The 21,381-nt window shown below is 42.6% G+C and overlaps 1 non-coding gene and 1 pseudogene across 2 annotated transcripts; both read left to right on the forward strand.

Annotated features, from left to right (window-relative positions):
• Window positions 1–779: 779 nt before the first annotated feature.
• Window positions 780–886, forward strand: LOC120098749 (U6 spliceosomal RNA). Its single transcript, XR_015644499.1, has one exon. It is a non-coding gene; the product is annotated as a U6 spliceosomal RNA (small nuclear RNA).
• A 16,390-nt stretch (window positions 887–17,276) lies between these two features.
• Window positions 17,277–17,870, forward strand: Rps11-ps9 (ribosomal protein S11, pseudogene 9; annotated as a pseudogene). The gene is made up of 2 exons (XR_015644336.1): window positions 17,277–17,312; window positions 17,429–17,870. The product of XR_015644336.1 is annotated as a ribosomal protein S11, pseudogene 9 (transcript).
• Window positions 17,871–21,381: the final 3,511 nt, after the last annotated feature.

Raw genomic sequence — 21,381 nt, forward strand, 5'->3', positions numbered from 1 at the left:
CCTTGAACCTGCTATGAGACTGAGGCTGACCTTGAACTCTGGATCCTTCTGTTTTCACTCCCAAGTGTTGGGAATACCACTGCAGGATGTTATTACCTCTCAGTCCCTTGTCCGCTCCCTGGTTTTGGACCTTTGAGAAGTGTAGCAGAGTAATCTACTCTGTTGACAGCAGTGTTGATATCAGTGCTAATCCTGACTTTAAAGAGACCCCCAGGAGGCTGGAGAGATGGCTCAGTGGTTAAGAGGACCCTGCAGCTCTCAATAGCCATGGCAGTCACACAGGTAAATAAAAATTAAAAAAAATTAACACACATAAATAAACATCTTTAAAAAATTAAAATTAAGAATCAGATGTGTAAGCCAAATAAACTGTTTTACTTTCTCAGTCTGCTTTTGGTTATGGTTTATCACAGCAAGAGAGAGAGAGAGAGAGAGAGAGAGAGAGAGAGAGAGAGAGAGAGAGAGAGAGATGAATAAATACACTTAACTTTTCTTCCAAACAGCTACAGATATGGCTTACTCAGGTGGGTTTAAACAGGAAAACTCATAGTTCAAATTCAAATTTTCTCATTTTTATTTATTAAAAGATTTACATTTATTTAATTTTATTTGTATGAGTTCAAAAGAGGGCTCCCCTAAAGCTGGCGTTAAACACGGTTGTGAGCCACCATGCAGGTGCTGGTAATTGAACCCTGGCTCTCTACAGGAGCAGCAAGTGCTCTTAACCACTGAGCCATCTCTCCGGCTGCAAAGTCCTAACTTTTAAGAATCAACATGCTGTACTTGCTTTGGCAGCACATGTACTAAAACTGTAACAATGCAGGGAAGATTAGCATGTCCCCTGTGCAAGGATGACACGGAAATTTGTGAGGTGTTCCATATGTTTCAGGCAGTGAGCAGAATGTAAAGTGAATAAGTAAAAAAAAATAAAATTAAAAAGGGAATTAAAATATTTTCAGTGATGCATTAGAAATTTTGAGATATTCTTAGGTCATCTATTTATTGACAGCATTCTATCTATCTATCTATCTATCTATCTATCTATCTATCTATCTATCCATCTATCTATATCTATCTATCATCTATCTACCTATCTATCATCTATGCATCTATCTATCCATCTATTATCTATCTATCTATCTATCTATCTATATCTATCTATCATCTATCTACCTATCTATCATCTATGCATCTATCTATCCATCTATTATCTATCTATCTATCTATCTATCTATCTATCTATCTATCTATATCTATCTATCATCTATCTACCTATCTATCATCTATGCATCTATCTATCCATTATCTATCTATTATCTATCTATCTATCTATCTATCTATCTATCTATCTATCTATCTATCTATCCATCCATCCATCCTTCCTAGCTATCTACCTACCTACCTACCAACCTACCTACCTCTCTACCTGTCATTTTTCTATCTATCTATCTATCTATCTATCTATCTATCTATCTATCTATCTATCTATCCATCCATCCTTCCTAGCTATCTACCTACCTACCTACCAACCTACCTACCTCTCTACCTGTCATTTTTCTATCTATCTATCTATCTATCTATCTATCTATCTATCTATCTATCTATCATCTATCATCTATCTATCTATCTATCTATCTATCTATCTATCTATCTATCTATCCATCTATCTATATCTATCTATCATCTATCTACCTATCTATCATCTATGCATCTATCTATCCATCTATTATCTATCTATCTATCTATATCTATCTATCATCTATCTATCTATCTATCTATCTATCTATCTATCTATCTATCTATCTATCTATCATCTATCCATCTATCATCTATCTATCTATTATCTATCTATCTATCTATCTATCTATCTATCTATCTATCTATCCATCCATCCATCTATCCAGGGTCTCTCTTCGTAACTCTAGCTGGTCTGGAACTCTCTACATAGACCAGGAGACAGCATTGGATCCCTGGACTAACTCTAGTTATAGTGGTTGTTAGCTCCCCAGTGTAGGTGCTGGGAACTGAGCCCAGGTCCTCTTAATGAGCAGTAAGTGGTGTCAACCACTGTCCTATTTCTCCAAGCCCTCCAGTGATTCGTCTGCCACTCTTCCCTGGAGGAGGTACAGGAGGTCCTTGTGTTCACAGGTGAGTATCGGGGCAGTGACCTCAGCCCATGGGTCATGACCCCTTTGGTGGGGGTATCAAAAGACCCTTTCACAGAGTTTGCATAGCAGATATCCTGCGTATCTGATATTTATATTAGGATTCATAACACAAGCAAAATTACAGTTATGAAATAGCAATGAAAATGGGTTTGTGGATGGGAGGGGGTCACCACAACATTGGGACCAGAATTAAGGGGTCGCAGTATTGGGAAGGTTGAGAACCACTGCGCTAGGAGAACCTGGAATGTTGGTACACAGGGTTTTTCTTTTAAAGGAGGGGATGGACAATCTGTGATCTGGGTGATCTTTGTGCCGTCTGTGTGGCTGGGACCACACTGGATCCTTCCCCAGACCCTTATTGAGAGCTTGCTTTCCTCAGTCAATCTTAGAGTCCATATTTTTTTTAAAGATTTATTTACTTATTTAAGTACACTGTAGCTGTCTTCATGCACACCAGAAGAGGGCATCAGATCCCATTACGGATGGCTGTGAGCCACCATGTGGTTGCTGGGAATTGAACTCAGGACCTCTGGAAGAGCAGTCAGTGCTCTTAACCACTGAGCCATCTCTCCAGCCCAGACCCCATCTTTATGGATGATGTCACCGTACTTTACAAAGACTTTCAATGTAGCCATGTCTGATCTTTATTTAGCTGACTTTGATCCTCAAGGAGATTTGCTGTCTGCTCAATCTTGCATGTGGGCTTTTATATTGGGTCTTTCTCTGTCCCTAGGAATCTATAGTACTCCATGTCTTATTGTGTTGACAGGCATGCTTTAAGCTTCAGGTTTTCGTATCTCAATCCTGCCAAATGCTAGGGTTACAAGCATGCTCCGCAATAGCTCACTTCTTGTGAAATCTTGGTGAGTAATTTGCCAAGGAGAGAAGTACACTAAGCTTTGTTTTACATATGTTGCCTTTTTTATTTTCCTTGATATTTTGTTGCTCGTAAAAGGAATGTATAAACTTATTAAACAAATAACCAGATAAACAAAAGTCCAAAGTGAAACTTACTCTGACTGAAGAGGTAACTCTGTCAACAATTTCTGTAACTTCCTTTACCTGTGTCTCTATCTTTTTATTCTTTTTTTTTTCTTTTTTCTTTTTTTTCGGAGCTGGGGACTGAACCCAGGGCCTTCTGCTTGCTAGGCAAGCGCTCTACCACTGAGCTAAATCCCCAACCCCTATCTTTTTATTCTTATTTCTTTCTTTTCAAGACAGGGTCTTACTTAGGTCTTAAACCCCTATATAGCCAATGATGACTTTGAACCTCTGATTTCCCTGCCTCTACCTACCAAATGCTAGCATTACAGGTGTGTGCTACTATGCTCAGTTAACTTTATTTGATTAACAAATATAGATTCTATTCATTTATGGTATATGACATGATGTTTTAGTACATTTATACACTGTGGAAGGCTAAGTCAAGAGATTTAACATGAATCATCTCACAGGAAAGTATTTATCATCTGGTCCCTGAGTGAGAAACTGTGTGTGTGTGTGTGTGTGTGTGTGTGTGTGTGTGTGTATACGTGTGTGTATGTGCATGTGCATGTGCATGTGTGTGTGCATGTGGAGGCCTGAGGACGACTTGTGGGATTCAGATCTCTTCTTTTATCACGTGTGTTCCTGGGACTGAACTTAGATCATCAACAAGATTCTTTACCCCCTGAATCATTTTGCTCACCTTCCAGTGGTCTCTTGATGGATCCTGACATTGATTCCATATCTTGGATATTGTGAATAATTCTACAACAAATAGAGCAGTACACATATCTCATTGATTTACTGATTTTCTTTCTTTTTTAAAAAAAGATTTATTTATTTATTATATATGAGTACACTGTAGTTGTCTTCAGACACACCAGAAGAGGGCATCAGATCTCATTACAGATGGTTGTGAGCTACCATGTGGCTGCCGGGATTTGAACTCAGGACCTCTGGAAGAGCAGGCAGTGCTCTTAACCACTGAGACACCTCTCCAGCCCAATGTATACTTTTCTATCCTTTAGAATCTCACTCAGTAGTGAGATTTCTGGATCATACTGTCATTCTATTAATTTTTTTTTCTGAGGGTCTGGAGAGATAGGTCAATAGTTAAGAGCACTGACTGCTCTTCCAGAGGTCCCAGGTTTGATTCGCAGCATCTACATGATGGTTTGCAACTGTCTGTAACTCCAGTCCTGGGGGACCTGACACCTTCTTCTGACCTCTATGGGCACTGGACACACATAGTGCACATAAGACATACATGCTGGCAAAACACTCATACACATAAAATAAATATTACTTTTTTTGAGATTTGATTTAATTATTATTTTTAAAATTTTCTTTTGTTTTATGTGTATGGCTATTTTCTCTACATTTATGTATGTGCACCACATGTATATGGTGCCTGAGGAGGGCCAGAAGAGGGCTTTGGAGCCCCTAGAACTGGAGCTATAGGTATTGTTCACAATGTGGGTACTGGTATAAACCACGGTCCTCTGGAATAATACCTAACACTCTGAATTGCTGACCCAGCCCTCTAGCCCTCTATTTTTTAAATTTTATTTTTATTGGTGTTTTGCCTGTATGTCTGTAGTGTGAGGGTGTTACAGACAGTTGTGAGCTGCCATGTGGATGCTGGGAATTAAACCCGGGCCCTCTGGAAGGGTAGTCAATGCTCTTATTTGCTGAGCCATCTTTCCAGTCCCTGGCCTGCTATTTTTTTTTTTAATATTATATGTATGTTTGTGCCTTCGTGAGTTTCTCTGCCCATGTGTGTGTGGGTGCTCAGGGTGCTAGAAGAGGCATTGGATCCTCTGGACTGGGGTTATAGGTGGTTATTAGCACCAGACGTGGATGCTGGGACGCAATCTGGTTCCTCTGCAAGAGCAGTAAGGACTCCTAAGTGCTGAGTCATCTCTCCAGTCCCACTGTCGTCCTATATTAGTTTTTTTGTGGAACCTCCATATGATATTCTATAATGACCAAACTCATTCACACTCTTACCAACCAAGTTCACAGTTCCTCCACTTAAAAATAATCACCACGAATACGTTATCCTTTTGATAATAGCTTTTTCAACACATGTGAGGCAGTATCTCATTTGTGGTTTCATGTTGAACATTTCCCCCATATGCCTGTTGAACATTTGTGAGTCTTCTTTTGAGAAATACCTACTTGGGCTTTTTATAACACCCTTTCCTTTAAGGTAGTGTCTCTCTCTATAGCTCAGGCCAGCCTCAAACTTGAAATCCTCCTGCCTCAGTATTAAAAATTAGTATCATCGTGTATTCTGCTAGTAGCTTTTGGATGAAGATGTAGAACTCTCAGCTCTGCCTGCACCATGCCTGTCTGGATGCTGCCATGCTCCTGCCTTGATGATAATGGACTAGACTTCTGAACCTGTAAGCCAAACCCAATTAAATGTTGTTTTTATAAGAAAAATTATTATTTATTTTATGTGTATGGATGTTTTTGCCTATCTTATGTCTGTGCAGTGCTGTGTGTGTGTGTGTGTGTGTGTGTGTGTGTGTGTGTGTGTTGCCACAGAGGCCAGAAAAGGGCATTAGATCCCCAAGGACTAGAGTTGCAAATAGTTGTGAGCTGTCATGTTGGTACCTGGAATCAGACCTTGGAAGGTGGTCTTAAGCCACTGGTCTTAACCATTAAGCCATTTCCCTAGCTCTTTACCTCAGCCTTTCACTACTGTGGGTATGTACAGAGTAAGTTCTAGGCCCAGTAGGGATACATACGGAGACACAGTCTGAAAAAGCAAGGCTTATACTAACTGTGTGGGCAGTACAGTTCTATGTCCTAGAGTCTAGGATCCCTCTATGGGCTGGGGTCCTGTGCTGCTCTGGGCTGGGGTCCTGGGCTGCTCTATGGGCTGGGATCCTGTGTTGTTGTAGGCTGGGGTCCTGGGCTGCTCTAGGCTGGGGTCCTGGGCTGCTCTAGGCTGGGGTCCTGGGTTGCTCTGGGCTGGGGTCCTGGGCTGCTCTAGGCTAGGGACCTGGGCTGCTTCACAGGAAGAGAGTCCTGGGCTGCCTAAAAGAGCAGAATGTGGTCTGAGATGCAGCATCCCAGCCTTTCTGCTCCCTGGTGTTGGATTAGTGTGGTCAGCTGGTGCGTATTCCTCTTGCCAGCAGTTCTTCTCCTTGATAAATTGCACCCTCAAAATAAAAGCTCAAACAAACCCTCCCACCCTTAAGTTGCTTTTGTTAGATGTTTTGCAGCCCCAACAAGACAAGAAACTAAGATGATGTGTAAGGGTGACTGCTTGTCCTCCATTTTGTTAAACTTCACTTTTTTTAAAAAAAATATTTACTTATTTATTATATATAAGTACACTGTCGCTGTCTTCAGACACACCAGAAGAGGGCATCAGATCCCATTACAGATGCTTGTGAGCCACCATGTGGTTGCTGGGAATTGAACTCAGGACCTCTGGAAGAGCAGTCAGTGCTCTTAACTGCTGAGCCATCTCTCCAGCCCTAAACCTCACTTCCTCACTTCCTTACTTCTCTCTTGTTCCACTATTGAGTATATTGATTGCGATTGTGTGTGGTGGTGCACACTTGTAATCTCAGTTATCTGGGAAGTGGAGGCAGGAGGACAAGGAGTTCAAGGTCATCCTTGGCTACACCGTGAGTTGGAGGCTAGGTTAGGCTGTAGAAGTCTCTCTAAGGAAGAAGAGCCTTGATTGAATAAAAAATATCGTATGCGTGCATGTTTATGTATTTGTGTCAATGGTTGAATTGAAATTCCGAATTTGAACGTAAACATAACTTACATTTTGATAGGCATCAGCATAAGTGGTCTGATAAGTTTCATAAATAGAAAAACCCAGCTCACTTGCATATTCCTCTGAGATATTCTTAAACCAGAGGACAACTGCTCCCACGGATGAATCATTTCGGTTCAGTGGTGTCCAGCATCGAAATGTCCGAGGGCCAGGAAGCATCTGGAACAGCATTTACCTCTTCAGGTGAATTGTCCCAAGGATCGTTCGTATTTATGCCCTTGATGTTTCTATTTTAACAAAGACGTCCTTTGACGGAACGGCGTCTTGCAGATCTCAAAGCCAGCTTCGCGTTGCTGCTCCGCTCTCTCTGGTGATCTGGTTATGTGCGTTTTCTGATCTCAGGCTGGTGATGTGCTCTGTGAGGGGGACATCTTAGACTTTAGGAAGGCTTTCTTCTCTGCGGGCAGGAAGACTGGAGTGACGCGATTATCCATCCAGAGTGCGTCTCCTCTCAGTTCTGTACTCAAAACATTTCTTTTCCTGAAGAAGAAATAAAAAAAAAATAAGTAAAAAAGGCACCCGTGTTATCGGTGAAGAAATGGGATAAAAGGACGAGCCCGTTCATCTCTTCCAATTTCTTCTCAGAAAGTGTAGCAAAGCAGGGGTTTCTAGGCGTTTCTGTATTTTTAAAATGGGGGCTCATGAGCATTACTTTTTCCAAGTGAAGATATTACAACAAGCACACACTCTCCCACAAATTCTCCCCAGATAGAACAGCATCAACATAACGCCCCCCCCAAACACAATATCATTTTCATTTACTGGCTGTGTGATCTTGGTCAGGCTGTTTAATTTCTTTTTGCTTAGAGACAAGGTAGCATGGAGCCCAGGCTAGCCCGGACTTGAGCCGTAGCTGAGGATGACCTTGAATTTCTGATCTGCCTGCTTCTACTTCCCAAGCATTGGGATTGCAGGCACTCACCACCATGCTCGACCTTACATGGTGTGGGGGATTGAACGTAGGGCCTCGTGCGTGCTAGATAAATACTCTACCAACCCAGTTTACAGCCCCAGACCCACGTGACTAATTTTCTCGGCTCAAATATAAACTAGAATAGAGGGAGTGTGACTTCAGTGAGATAAATATATACCCATTATACGGTAAATGGTCATTAGATGCTACTATATCCCTATTTTTCTTTTATTCGTCTCTCATACATAACATCTCGACCTGTTTCCACTCCCTACACTCTTCCCAGTCCTCGCCCCATCCCATCTCTCCCAGATCTTTGTTGTTTTGAGACAGGGTTTCTTTGTGCTGTTCTGGAACTCCTGTTGTAGACCAGGCTGACCTTGTAATCAGAGATCCACCTGCCTCTGCCTCCCGAATGCTGGGATTAAACTCAGGCACCACCATGCCTGGTTCCTATTTGTATTCGAATGGCCCTTATAGACTCATATATTTGCATGCTTGGTCCTTTAGTTGGTAGAACTATTTTGGGAAGAATCAGAAAGTATGGTCTTGTTGGAGAAGGTGTGGTCTTGTTGGAGTAGGTGTGGTCTTGTTGGAGTAGGTGTGGTCTTGTTGGAGAAGATGTGGTCTTGTTGGAGTAGGTGTGGTCTTGTTGGAGAAGGTGTGGTCTTGTTGGAGTGGGTGTGGTCTTGTTGGAGTAGGTGTGGTCTTGTTGGAGAAGGTGTGGTCTTGTTGGAGTGGGTGTGGTCTTGTTGGAGTAGGTGTGGTCTTGTTGGAGAAGGTGTGGTCTTGTTGGAGAAGGTGTGGTCTTGTTGGAGAAGGTGTGGTCTTGTTGGAGTAGGTGTGGTCTTGTTGGAGTAGGTGTGGTCTTGTTGGAGTAGGTGTGGTCTTGTTGGAGAAGGTGTGGTCTTGTTGGAGAAGGTGTGGTCTTGTTGGAGTAGGTGTGGTCTTGTTGGAGAAGGTGTGGTCTTGTTGGAGAAGGTGTGGTCTTGTTGGAGTAGGTGTGGTCTTGTTGGAGTAGGTGTGGTCTTGTTGGAGTAGGTGTGGTCTTGTTGGAGAAGGTGTGGTCTTTTGGAGAAGGTGTGGTCTTGTTGGAGAAGGTGTGGTCTTGTTGGAGTAGGTGTGGTCTTGTTGGAGAAGGTGTGGTCTTGTTGGAGTAGGTGTGGTCTTGTTGGAGAAGGTGTGGTCTTGTTGGTCACGGGAGAGGGGATGGGCTTTGAGGCTTCAAAAGTCCACAGTAGTCCCAGTCTCTGTCTTTAATTCTACCTTTCAGAGAAGATGTAAGCTCTCAGCTACTGCTCCAGCACTGTCCCTGCCTACCTCCATGGTTCCAACCATGAAGATCATGGACTAACCCTCTGGAACTGTAAGCAAGCCCCCAATTAAATATTTTCTAAGTTGACTTGGTCATGATGTCTCCTCATAGCAATACATTGCTTTCAAAGACTATATGTTTGCCAGGGTACACTGTGTGGTGGGTCAGATGATAACTTTTTTTTCTTGAGACTGAATTTCTCTGTGTAGCCCTGGCTATCCTGAAGCTCCCTCTGTAGACGAAGAGATCTGCCTGCCTCTGCCTCCCCAGGCCGCGATGGAAGGCGTGAGCCACCATTGCTCAGCTTGGACAACAACTTTTATTAAGAGTTGGTTCTTTCAGCCTTGGGGTTTTCAGGAGTCAAACTCACATCCCCAGGCGCGGCAGCAAACATAGTAACATTTCAAAGTGAATTTATTTTAGTGAAAGCTCACTGATCATCCATATGATATATGTTTAGTTTGGATTCTTCCCAAATCAGACCCCAAGACAGGGACTTGACAAACAGTGGGGACAGTGAAGGGAAAGTAGGAGAACCATTTGGACAAGGGAGGAGACAAGGCTGAAAAGTGAAGGGACTCTTCAGGCCAGCTGCCACTACTGGGACAACATCCTAGAAGGAATCTCTGAGAAGCAGGACAAAGCATACACCTCCGAGCTGATTCCGAGACAGATCACACACCCAAGGTGTGGTGCCGTCACTCCCCGGAAAAGCAGGCTAATTGTTCTGCACAAGTTCCCACGCTTTGAATTTTCTACTGGTTGTGTCTCTTGATGTCATGCAATTTGCTCCTCTGCCGACTCCTCCTAGGATATGGGTAATTAAATTCAGAAGCGTGTCCTGACCGAGCCTCTTCCTTGGCAAGAACGTTTCATAAGTGGGGTTGGGCATTTTCATCCTGACTACAAGATGTTTGTCTCTTCCGGAGTGTTAGGAGCCATTTATAACTGTTGCCCACCTTCCTTGGGACTTGGCTAATGTTCCTCCTCCCATGAAAAGGAATTTTTTTCATCAAATATTTGGTCACCTTGTAGAATAGCTGTTGTGTAGAAAACAGGTCAAATATTTGATTTCTTTTCTTATCTCTCTGTTTCCATAAAAACACATGGATTCCCTTGCCACTCTATACTGGTTGCTAATGAAGGTTTTTACTTTTCTGTTTCGGTACCATTTAAAATGCACATTTTAAAAACACGTTTGATGTGTGTGTGGTCTTTGAAGTTATTATTCTTATCAATGTTTTGGTCAGTTGGAGCCTCTTCAAGTTGTCCCTTTTGGTAGTATCCTGGTAGCGTTAAGAGAAGGAGGGGAAACTGTGGCCAGGTATAAAACAAACAAACAAACAAAAATAAATAAATACATTTGAAAAAAATGATCCATTGGATTCAGGTATGGTAGCATATTATTTAATTTTTATGTATCCCATGCCCTAGATCTTACATTTAGTCGTCTTTTCCGCAAAGGAGGCTGGGGCATTGTAAGCTCAAGACTATCTTTTGGTAAACAGCAAATGCAAATTTGAGGCCAGCCTGTGCTTTGGGTGACCCAATCTCAAAGAGCAAAACAAGATGATTTCTTCCATTAGAGAACAAAACGTGTGTGCTTGTGTTGTGTACTGTTGTGTGGGTCTTAGTTTCTAGGCTTTCTTTTCCTGGGCAGCTCCCTCACTCTTCCTCCTTCCTTCCTTTCAGTTTATTTACATGTGGTGTCTGCGTCTGCAGGTGTGAAGGTCAGAGGTCCACTGTCTTCGATTGTTCTCTACTTAGACTGAACCTGGAGCCGACCATTTGAGCTAACTTCGCTGGCCAGTGAGCTCCCTGGGTCTTCCTGTTTCTGTCTCTGGGGCTAGGGTCATGGACCTGGAGGGTTATGCCTTGGTTTTACTGTAGGGGCAGAGGATCTGAACTCAAGGCCTCATGAATTTGCAAGAAGCACGCCCATTGGACCTTCTCCCTAGTCCTCTTTCCTTTTTTACTTTTCTTTTTGTATGAGTTCTAGCTATATAGCATGTGCTTGCCTTGAACTCAAGCCAATCCTCCTGCATCAGTCTCCTGAGTGCTGGCATTACAATCATGTGCTCCCACATCTGGTTTAATATATAGTTTTTAAAATAAAAAAATCTCACTATTCATCATGTGTGTGTGTTGTATGTGTGTGCATGTGTGAGCATGCGTATGCATGCACACACCACAGTACATATGTGGAGGTCAGAGGACAACTCTTCTATCATGTGGGTCCCAAGGATTGAACTCAGGTCATCAGGCTTGTTGGCAAGTACCATTATCTGCTGAGGCAACTTGCTGGCCCGGAAGATCACTCTTAAGCTGGCTTAAAAATAAATGTATTTTCATTTACGGGTATGTGTGTGTGAATGTATGCCACATGTGTACAGATGACCTTGGGGGCCAGAAGAGAGTGTCGGGTACCCTGGAGCTGGAGTCACAAGTGGTTGTGAGCCAACTGACATGGTTTTGGAAGAGCAGAAAGTGCCGAGCCATCTCTGTTTTGACGGCAACCCTAACCCAGTTTTCTGAATGTCCTTACACAGGGCCTGTAGGACAAGCATGCGCGTTGATTGGTGGTAGTGATTTATCTCCATTCAGCAGTAGCTTAATAAGACTGTAATAAAGGAAGTTGTTTCAGATCACTTTAGACTGAGGAAAGCGTGGGAACCAACAACTTGGCAAGAGCAAGAAATCCAATTTGGATAGAAGTGTGGTTACAGGGAGGAACGCAGTCGGTGCTAAGTCTAGGGGGAAAAAAAAACAACAAAAAAACCAAAACGTGTGAAGCCTGTGCGGAAGTGCCCGGTGCTGCCAAGTCGCAGAGCACAGAGCATATCGTCTTAAATGAAAGAATCACAGATCTGTTCCTGAATCACAAGGATGATGGGCAGTGGGCAAGCTGAGGTGAGAGTGTTAGAGTCAGGCAGACCTGGGCTCAAATCGAGGCTTCGCCATTTACTGGATACCAGCCTAACTTTAAATACATACCGTCCATAACTGCCTTCTACCTTTAATTTTCTTTTCTTTTGTGATCTTAGTAGTAAACCTTACAATCATTACCTTATGCACATGAGGCAAACACTGACACTGAGCTACATCTCCAGCCCTCTTCACTGGGATGTGTGTGTGTGTGAAACCGAGAGAGCGGGGGCTGAGACGGATTCTCACATAATTCAGCTTTGAACTCACTGTGTAGCCATTGTGTGTGTGTGTGTGTGTGTGTGTGTGTGTGTGTGTATGTGAGTGTATGTGTGTGTGTGTTTGAGAGAGAGAGAGAAAAAGAGAAAAGATCTTACATAATGCAGCTTTGAACTCACTGTGTAGCCAGTGTGTGTGTGTGTGTGTGTGTGTGTGTGTATGTGAGTGTATGTGTGTGTGTGTGTGAGAGAGAGAGAGAAAAAGAGAAAAGATCTTACATAATGCAGCTTTGAACTCACTGTGTAGCCAGTGTGTGTGTGTGTGTGTGTGTGTGTGTGTGTTTGTGTGTGACAGAGAGAGAGAGAGAGAGAGAGAGAGAGAGAGAGAGAGGTCTTACACAATTTAGTTTTGAAGTTACTGTGTAGCCACTGTGTGTGTGTGTTTGTGTGTGACAGAGAGAGAGAGAGAGAGAGAGAGAGAGAGAGAGAGAGAGAGAGAGAGAGAGAGAAGGTCTTACATAATTCAGCTTTGAACTCACTCTTGTAGCCAGTGTGTGTGTGTGTGTGTGTGTGTGTGTGTGTGTGTATGTTCAGATTTGAACTCACTGTGTACCTACATTACCTTAGACCTCTTGTTTTCCTGTCTACACCTCTCAAGTGCTGTTATTACAGGGGTGCACTCAATTTTAGCCCCCTTTTTTTGCTTAAAATATTTTAATCAATTAATTGTGTATGTGAACTTACTGGCCAAAGGTCAACCTTGGGTACTGTGCCTCAGGATCGCTACACACTGTTTTCTGAGACAGGGTCTCCCGCTGGGAGTAGGAGCTTGCTAAGTTAGCTGGCTAGCCAACCAGCCCCATGGCTCAACCTGTCCGTGCTTCTCTATGAAGAATTGCCACCTTGTGTGGCTTTTTATGTGGATGCTGGGACTAAAGCCAGGTCCTGAAGCTTGTAGACAAGCGTGTGCAAGCATTTAGGACTGAGTCATTACCACAGCCTGAGAAAAATCGGTTATTCTGTATGTGGATGGGCAGAAGGAAAGTCCACTTTGGAGATATTCCTTTTAGTGGCGGGCACAACCCCATGTTTGCCGTTCTTTATGTGGTTTTCCTGCTTTGTTCTATTTCCATCACAGTAGTTGATTTAAAATCATTTATATTTTAATGTATGTATGTATGTATGTATGTATGTATGTATGTATGTATGTATGCATGCAGTGGTACTGGGGTCAAACCCAGGCCCTCACACATGCTAGGTAAGAAGTTTACTTCTCCATCTAAGATTTGATCTTGACAGAACCCAGAAAGGGTGGTTCCTTCTTTTTCCTGAGGTAAGATGCCACCATTTCCATGTTGATCATGTTGGCACTCACAGACAAGGGGACCAGAGAGTGTCTCCAAATTTTATTTTATTTCTTTTTCTTCCCCCCTTTATTGAAAATAAACTCCCTCTCCCCCACATAATGTAACCTGATTACAGTTCCCCCTGCCTCTACTTCTCTCAGGTCCTCTCCACCCCCTCTCCCTTTCCACCCCCTTTCTGTCTCTCATTAGAAAACAAACAAGCTTCTACTAGGTAATAATAAAATAAAATATAATAGGATAAAAAACATAATAAAATTTAAAAACTTCAACACATTGGAGGACAGGACAAACAAACAGAAGGAAAAGAGCCCAGGAAAAGGCACAGGAAATAGACACAGACACAGACACCCACTTGTTTCCATATTCTGGAATCCCATAAAGTACTAAACTGGAAGCCATACTATATATATGTACAAAAGATCTGTCAGACAGCTATCTCTATCTCTATATGCATATTTAATCTATATCCATACCTAATCTATACTACATCTAATCTATACTACATCTAATCTATACTACATCTAACCTCTGACTATATCTAATCTAATTTATATTTAATCCATATCCAATCTATATCTATCTAATCTTTATACTATCTATATCTATATCTAATCTATACTATATCTAATCTATATCTATATCTAGTCTATATCTATGTAATTTATATCTAATCTATATACCATCTATATCTACATCTAATCTATACTATGTCTAATCTATGTTTATATCTAATCTATATCTATGACATCTATATCTATATCATCTATATCTATGTATATCACCTATATCTATATCATCCGTATCTATATCTATATCCATATCTAATCTATTATCTATATCATCCATATCTATATATATCATCTATATCTATGTATATCACCTATATCTATATCATCCATATCTATATCTATATCCATATCTAATCTATTATCTATATCATCCATATCTATATCATCTATATCTATGTATATCACCTATATCTTTATCATCCATATCTATATCTGTATCCATATCTAATCTATATCTATATCATCTATATCTATTTATATCATCTATATCTAGATGTATATCATCTATATCTATTTACATCATCCATACCTATATCATCTGTATCTATATCTAATCTAATCCATATCTGTCCCTGACATGACATTATGAGACAGGGAAACTCCAAAGACGTCATGGAGTTCATTTTCTGCTGGGCATGCAGCCAACACCTAAGAGTAGTTTGTTCCCCAGTGAGGCTCCCTCAGAGAAGACTAAATCTTCATTTGCAAGTGCTTACCAGTTAGAAAGAGCTTCTGGGGTAGGGATGGGCTGTGTGTCCACCTCTCCTTTCAGCTCTAGGACCCATCTGGTGCAGACCGGGGCAGGCCCTGTGCCGCCACAGTCTCTGTGAGTTAGTTCAGCGATTGGTTTAGAAGGCCTCCTTTCTCTGGCTTCCTCCATCCACCCGTCTCTTACGCTCTTCCTGCTTCCTCTTCCACAGGGTTCTCTGGGCCCTGAGGGGAGGGGCTTGGTGGAGACAACCCTTTTAGGGTTGAGTGTGCCAAGCCTTTCACTCTCTGCATAACGTCTGGCTGTGGGTCTTTGTGTTTGTTCCCATCCGCTGCAGGAGGAAGCCTTTCTGATGGTGGCTGAGCAAGGCGCTGTCTATGAGCACAGCAGAATGCTGTTAGGAGTCATTTTATTCTTACTCTTTTTTTTTAATAGAATAATTGTATTTGATTTTACTATAGGTCCCTGGACTATGTCTCAGGTTTTTGATCACCCCAAGCAATGTGAGGTATAGGTCCCATCTTGTGAGGTAGATCCGAAGTCAAATTAGATATTGATTGCTCACTCCCATAGGCATTGTGTCCCCATTGCCCTAGCCTATCTTGCAGGCAGGTCACCACTGTAGACAAAGGGTTTGTGGCTGGTGTTTACATTTCTTCCTCAGTAGGGTTCAGAGTACCTTTATGTAGCAAGGACTCTAGCCTGTAGGGGTGAAGGCTCTGTGTAGGCACCAGATTGGCTTCTCCATGGTCAATGAGTTGTGTAGGTGTTTCCTTCAGCAAAGGGGACTTGCTGTCAGTGGAGAGCAGCTCAGGGTCTTGGCAACAGCCTGGGTTGTTTGGGGATTCCCTTGGGATTTCTTTGACCACCGATTCAATTAGATGTAACCTATTCCCAGTACTGGAAGCTTCATTTGGTGACAAGAGATATCCAGTTGGAGCTTTAACTTCCCCATTATTTGGCTACTTCATTTAGGAATATATTAGGAAGTCTCCACTGTATTAGGTTTCTTACTACCCCTCAAGTGGTCTTTAATTTTACTTGTCTGATCTTGTATTTCTTCCTTTTTCCCCCTTCCCCCTTCCCCCTCCCACTTAATCCTTCCATTCCAGCTTGTCCCCTCTAATCCATCCATGTCTATTCTATTTCTCTCTCCTAGGGAGATCTATCTGTTCCTGTGCCCCTCAAAGTCCCTTCTCTATACCTCACTTCTATGATTCTGTGGACTGTAGCTTGTTTCCCATTGACCTAGCAGCTAAGATCCATATATAAATGAATCCTTACCATATTTGCCTTTGTGGGCCTGGGTTACCTCAATTAGAATGATGTTTTTTGTAGTTTCATACATTTACCTGTGAATTTCATGATTTCATTTTTTTTTAGCAGCTAAGTAATATTCCATTGTGTGAATGTAGCCCATTTTCTTCATCCATTCACCTGCTGAGGACATCCAGGTTTTTTCTAATTCCAGGTTATCGTGAATAGAGAAGCGACGAGCATGGTTGAATCAGAGTCTTTGTGGTAAGTTGAAGCACCGTTTGGAGGAGTGGCCAAGAGTGAGCCTCCAAATTTCAGAGCAAGAGCAACCCTAGAGTTGGTGTGGGAAGTACACATTGTTAATCTAGCCACTTGGGAGGCAGAGACAGGCAGCTCTCTGTGAGTTCTAGGCTGACCTGGTTCCCATAGTGAGGGCTAGACCGTCTAGACCTGGTGAGTAAGGCCTGTCTTAAGAAAGAGGAAAAAAGAAGTGTCTTCCACTTCACAGACACAGCTTCTCGTGCCTCCAGCGCATTTATTGTCTCAAGGCAGAGGTTTTAAAAAAACTTGAAATAATTAAACAACGACGCACAAGGGCATGGTATTAATTATTCTACCTTGTAGAATTCTGTCTACTTTGCAAAGCCGGGCACGGGTGGGGTGGGGATCTTCTGCAGTAGAAGATGTTACAGAGTAGATACAGCAGGAGGAGCCTTCACTCATATGAATATGGACAGGTTTGATGGTCTAGGGAGCCAAGGAACAGGAGAAAAGCACTCCCCCAAACTTAGGAAGTCCAAGAACACAGACATTTGGAAGGAAACTCATGGCATACCCAAGAAATGGTAGGCAGGAAAATAAGAAAGTACATTTACATAGAAAAGGAAAGCAATGTATGGGGCTGGGAGGTTAAGAGTAAGGACTTAGACCTCCAGGAGACCTTAGCTTGTTGGACAACCTCAAAATTGTATTTTAGTCCAGACCTCGCATAGTGAATAAGGAAGCTGGGAGTGTGCCTACCTCTCCTTTCTCAGGCTGCTGGGAAGATGGCGGACATTCAGCTGGAGCGTGCGTATCAAAAAGCAGCCTACAGGGGCTGGGGATTTAGCTCAGTGGTAGAGCGCTTACCTAGGAAGCGTAAGGCCCTGGGTTCGGTCCCCAGCTCCGGAAAAAAAGAACTAAAAAAAAAAAAAAAAAGCAGCCTACAAACTTTCAAAATAAGAATCATGTTTTGCTGGGAGAAACCGGCAAGGGAAAACTCCCTCTGTACTACAAAAACATCGATCTAGGCTTCAAGACAGCCTAGGAGGCCATCGAGGGCACCTACGTAGACAAGAAATGCCCCACTCACTGGTAATATCTCCATCTGAGGTCGGATCATGTCTGGTGTCGTGACGAAGATGACGTTGCAGAGGACCATTGTCATCCGCCAGGATTATCTCCATTACATCCGGAAGGACAACCACTTTGAGAAGCATCCCCAGAGCACATCTGTGCACCTGTCCCCCTGTTTCAGGGACGTCCAGATTGGCGACATTGTCACTGTTGGGGAGTGCAGGCCCCTGAGCAAGACTGTTCCATTCAATGTGCTCAAGGTCACCAAGGCTGCTGGCACCGAGAAGCAGCTTCAGAAGTTCTGAGGGGACTCTAGCCAATGCCCTAGAACGAAAAAGTTATTTTCCAACTTAAAAAAACCCCCATGTTTTAGAAGAGCCAGTTCAGAAAGGAAGGAACCATGCTGGAACTGTTAATGATACTCAGCCTGGCTTTAGAGAGACTACAGGTTAGAGATCTCTCTCTCTTACTCACACAAAAGACCAACTTCACTGCTAATCTACACGAAGAGGATTTCACAGATGCAAATTGCACAGAAGGATTTTTAAATAGAAAATTCCACCAGTTTTATTTTCCTTAGCTGGTAGAAATCTGGCCAGGCACATTGAAATCTGTGTACAAGATTCCTTCTGTCCTGATGGTTCAAAACTCTAGGTGCCTGTTAGGTGCCTTGTAAGAACAGGTTCCAAGGAGCTAAGAATCATGAGTGATCCTATTAGACAGTCAACGCCCTCATGCCGAGCTTGCTGACGGACAATGCTATTTGACTCAAAGAGAAGAAAAAAAAAAAAAAAAGGGAAAGAACCATGGAAGATAAAGCAATATACACATTTTCATTATATATAGAAGGATCTGTTTCCCACTGTTATATAAGCTTTCTTTAGCCTCTCAGGGCCACCCTATGCTCCTGGCCAATGTGAGCTAGTTCATATTTTCCTCCGTTTTATGTCCTGGGACCCTGAGTGGCGCAATGCTCTTGGCTTATGAGTTCTTTACGACTTCATATGGGGGATGTGGTTTTCTAGCTAATGCTGTTAAGAGCTATTTGCTACCCAGTGACCTTTCTTTCTGCAATTTATTTTGTGTTCTGGTGAACATTTTTGACCCATAAAGGCTGGCAGAACTGCGTAAATGATAGAAGTTAGCTTACCCTAAAGGAACAAAGGATGCTATCATGCAAGTTGGCTAGCCCGTAATGACCCAATGAAATCAAAGAATAATGGAGATCCTTACAGAGGTCATAAACATCTCAGCAGCCTGGAGGGCGCGAGGCTTCAGTTTGCACAGGCACCTGGAGGGATCTACGGCAAGAGGCGTGACATGATTCTGATGAACTTGGGTGTGTCTTCGCTAATGATCACCCCAGAATGCAGTTCTGGAGTATGACCAGGCTGAGGGCTGAACTTGAAATAAGCATTGAAACTGTGGGGACAAGCCAAAAGGGGTGTGTGTGTGTGTGTGTGTGTGTGTGTGTGTGTGCACATGTGTGTGGAGGTCAAAGCACAACTTGGAGTCAGTTTTCCTTCCACTATGTGGGTCCCCAGAATTGAACTCAGGTCCCCAGACTTGGTGGCAAATACCTTTATCTGATGAGCCATCTCATTGTGTCCCCTCCCTAATCCATTTTAATCTCTCCTACTCAATCTTATAAAGAAGGAAATGTGTCCCTCCAGGAGTCCCGTAATGAGTGTGTTTATAGACCATAGTTGAGTGACAACAATCTACCCCCCCAACCCCTTCCAATAAGGAGAGCCGGGAGAGACGATTTTACAGTGTTTCCTCTCATCAAAGTAACGCAGGCTTGTCTCTCGCTTCCTGACACAGAAAATTGCATTTTGTCACCCATTTGTCAGTTCTTACAGATTTTAAGATAATTAAAGAACATTATAGCAGGTGACAGCTGTTGCCGAGTGCCGTGTTCCTAGTTCTTCTGCTTGTTGGACGCCCATGAATCTCGGATGATGATAGCTTACTGTTCCAGGTTTAATTAGCTGCTTGTTTTGAATCTGTCTAGGCACTCAGGTGCGGGGTTATCAGCTTACAGCTTGTCGAATGTGAGCCATGCACATCACTGCCTGGCAGACCTGGGTCTGACTGACTCCGAGATGAGGCAGTTGGGAGTCCTTTGACCCTTATCAGACAAGGGCACAGAGGGGGATGAAGCTGTTGGTTTTGGTGTTCACTATTAGGAGCATCAGGTGCTGATTGGTTTCCTGGTACTCTTGAACCAAATTGTGCCTTTGATTTTGAAATGCATTCTCTGATTAAGTCTCCTTCAAGGCCACCTCTTCTATTACACCGCACTGCAATCCTAAGCCACTGAGATTCGTTTCCAAGTTAGACCGCTGCTGCTCCTCTGACACACAAGGGGGTGGTCTGAGCGGCCTTGGCCTTGGTTTTCAGCACTGTAGAATATTTCCTCTTTTCTTAGAGGATTTGAATGCCATTCTACTACTACAGAGACACTAAACTCCACTGCAAACGCCCTGCTTCTTTTCTCCTTACTCTTCTTAGGTGGAAGTGAGTTTTTGTGTGCATATATATATATATATATATATGAATATATTGTGTATATATATTATATATTCACACACACATGTGTGTGTGAATATATTGTGTATGTATATATATATATATAATATTTTTAAAAAGCACACAGTCTTATGGTTGCATCCCCAATTATACTTTTTTGTATAGTTAATCTTAAAATGCAAAAGTGTTTTCAGGAGCAGTTAAAAATTAATAATTATAATAATTATTTCTGGACTGGAGAGATGACTCAGAGGTTAAGAGCACTGACTGCTCTTCCAGAGGTCCTGAGTTCAATTCCCTGCAACCACATGGTGGCTCACAATCTTCTGTAATGAGATCCGATGCCCTCTTCTGGTGTCTAAAGACAGCTACAGTGTACTCACATACAATAAATACATAAATCTTTAAAAATTTATTTCTAAAAGTGTGTGTGTGTGTGTGTGTGTGTGTGAAGTTGGATTTACATGCAGTTGTGAGCTGCCTAACAGGGATCTGAGAACCTGTCTTGGGTTCTCCAGAAAAGCAGGAAGTGCTTTCAGTCACCGAGCTTCTCTGGCTCTTTATTTTTGGGACAAGGTTTCACGTAACCTGGGGTGGCCTTGAACTTGTATGTTACTGAGGCTGACTTTGAACTCCTCCTCCTCCTTTGGCCTCTCAAGAGCTAGGATTACAGGTGTATACCGCCGTGTCTAGAAAATTATTTTCTGATGGGTACATGGTAATCATATCCACTCTAGGAGTAGTGTGATAGTTTAATACAACCTACACAGTGTCACGACCAATTAGGGTCATTAGCATTTCTAGCTACTTATACACTTACAACTTCTTTTGTGTTTAGAGCCTACAAAGATCTCTCACCTAGTTCTCTGTAAGATATATAATAAGAGTAGATCAGAGTCAGCCTGCTCTGCAGTGGGAAACCAAAACTTATTCTTCCTATCAAACTGTATTTTGGTATCCATAATCCAACCTTCCTGTACCTACCTCCTTCTTAACATGAAAACTTAACTTAAGTGAAAACTTAGGGCCCAACAATATCCTCTGACTCGCTAAAAGAGTTAAAGTAAATACATTGATTTTGTTTCGACTGCTTTCTGTCTCCCTGTCTGTCTCTCTGTCTCCCTGTCTGTCTCTCTGTCTCCCTGTCTGTCTCTCGGAATCTGTCTCTCTCTTTGTAAACCAGGCAAACTTCTGTTCATTTCAAAGGTCTTTCCAGAAACACAAGCTCTCTTTGCGGGCTTCTCTGATTGGACGGAGCAGTCTAGGCCCCTCCTTCTTTGGTTT

This window comes from Rattus norvegicus, chromosome 19, assembly GCF_021556685.1.
Source record: "Rattus norvegicus strain SHRSP/BbbUtx chromosome 19, alternate assembly SHRSP_T2T, whole genome shotgun sequence".
Lineage (NCBI taxonomy): Eukaryota > Metazoa > Chordata > Mammalia > Rodentia > Muridae > Rattus > Rattus norvegicus.